Genomic DNA, 2,500 nt, shown 5'->3' with positions numbered 1-2,500 from the left:
TTTTCATTTTTGTGTTCTCTTCCTATCTCCTTCTTTACTCATCGCCTTCTCTTTTCCTTCTCGCTCACTCTTCTCCCTCTCTCTTTCTCTCATTTCACACCTTTTACTCCAGTATCCCACTCTTCATTATCCCACCCCTCTCCCTATCCTTCTCTCCTTTTCCCCTTTCTTCCTCTCTCTCTCTCTCTCTCCTCCATTAACTCCCCTTCTCTTCCCTCTTCACCTCCCCCCCCCCCTTCTCCCACGCCTGCTTCTCGACTAACTGCCAGACGTACGACAAGCAGCTAAGATTTGCCAAGAATTAGGTTACTAGAATTAGTGCTTTGTCGACTGTGTGCTTTCGCCATGTTATCACTGGTCATTTTACCGTACATTATTATACTCTCACATTCTGCTGAATTACTGTAATACTCCTACTAAAGCTTTTATTAACTTCATTGTTGGTATTGTTTTTCTCTTTTTTTCTCTTTTTTTTTTTTTGCACTGTTACGGCTGTTTGTTTGTGTGTGTCTGTGTATGTGTGTGTGTGTGTGTGTGTGTGTGTGTGTTTTCGTATTTTATATCATTATAATGTTTTATCTTATATATTTTCGTTGGGCTAATTTTCCCATTTTTCTTTTCGATTATCACCAAGCTGATGTTATTTTGAATATTAGGGCCAAACATTTTATTTTTATCCAGATATAACTTCAAAAGATTTAGGTTATTATATTCACTCTGGCTGTGTTAAATTATTAAAACAAAAAAAGTATTATTTTGTGTATATGTGGATTGCATGTGACATCAGCTTGCATAAGTTGTTATTGTATAAAGATAGTGTATATAAATAGTATATATTTAATTCGTACGTGAACTGATATTCAGTTTTGTATTAACCAGCATCGTATAGACCTTTTGTACAGCAGAACAGCATGGTATAGAACAATATATTCTAATCTAGTTTTCGTGTGAAGTTTTCATGTTAATGTTGTCGTGATGTAGATAGTATGTGCTTTCACTATATACTTGCCTTCCCACAGTATACTGGGGTTTTGCGTGATGGTTCATGCCCGTTAACTATGCCGAAATTACATGTCATGTGTTGTGAATTTGTGTATATGCGTGTGTGTGTGTGGAGAGAGAGGAGAGATAGGAGAGAGAGATAGAGAGAAAAGAGAGAGAGAGAGAGAGAGAGAGACGAGATAGAGATAACTAAGAGAGAGAGAGAGAGAGAGAGAGAGAGAGAGAGAGGCTGTTTTAAATGTGTGTGTGTGTGGAGAGAAAGGAGAGAGAGGAGAGAGAGGAGAGAGAGAGAGAGCGAGAGAGAGAGAGAGAGAGAGAGAGAGAGAGAGATAGAGAGTTTGTTTTAAGTGTGTGTGTGTGTGTGTGTGTGTGGAGAGAGAGGAGAGAGAGGAGAGAGAGAGAGAGAGAGAGAGAGAGAGAGAGAGAGAGAGAGAGAGAGAGAGAGAGAGAGAGAGAGAGAGAAACTGTTTTTGTGTGCATATGTATCTGTATGTATCTCACCACACGTACCTGCGTGCGCGCGTGCACAGACCATGCTATAGACCTCCCTATTTCACCAGAAAAATTACACGGGACTTAATTCCATTCCAAGGCAGGCAAAATGTACATTGCTGGGAAGGACATTACATTTCTTCCACTTTTGTCCGTCGTCGCATTTAACGAAACATTTGGTTTTGTTTACCACGAGGCTTGTGGAGGGCCAGAGGAGCCATGTTGGCACCGTGTCAGACCTGGGGGGGGGGGGGGGGGGGGGGAGGGGGGGATTGGGGGCGAGGGAACGTGGGAGGAGAGGAGATGGTTGAGGGGGGGGGGGGTAATGGGGGTGAAGGAGAGAGGGGATGGGGTGGTGGGGGAGGAGGCAAGAGGAGGTGGGGAATTAGGGAGTAAAGAGATGTTGGGGGGATTGAGGAGAGACTGGAGTTCGGGGGAGGGGGGGGGAGGTGGTGGTGGGGGGATAGTGGCTTCTTTGCACGTGTTGGGGAAGAGGGAGGGGTGATGGGGGGGCGGGGGATAGGATGTGGACAGAGAATGAGGGAGGGGAGGAGGGGGTGCGTGCAGACGGGCTGGGAAGGCAATCTGGGGGAGAAGGAAGTGTGTGGGGGGGAGGTGGGGGGGAGGAAAGAGAAAAGAGGGCGGGGGAACTCTGCACGTGTTGGGGTGGGGGGGGGGGGGGGAGAGGAGGAGGAGGGAGAGTCTGAATTAGAGTCTGGAGGAAGATAAGGGGGAGGAGGGTAGTAGAGGGTAGGGGGGAGGAGGGAGGGGTAGGGTAAGGGAAGGAGGAGAGGAGGGTAAGAGAAGTAGGTGGACGGAAAAAGGAAAGAGGAAAGAGGTAGAGAGACACTTGGGGGGTAAAGGAAATGAGGTTGAGGGGGGGGTGGGGAGGAGGAAGAAGGGGGGGGGGTTGATGGGGGGGTGGGGTGAAGGTAGCTCATCCCCCTGATGGCTGGTCAGTGTCAGTGTAGCTCTGTGTGTGTCAGTATTCTCATTCTCGGTTTCG

The sequence above is a fragment of the Penaeus chinensis genome, chromosome 3 (assembly GCF_019202785.1).
Source record: "Penaeus chinensis breed Huanghai No. 1 chromosome 3, ASM1920278v2, whole genome shotgun sequence".
NCBI classification, from domain to species: domain Eukaryota; kingdom Metazoa; phylum Arthropoda; class Malacostraca; order Decapoda; family Penaeidae; genus Penaeus; species Penaeus chinensis.
This window is presented reverse-complemented; position numbering follows the sequence as displayed.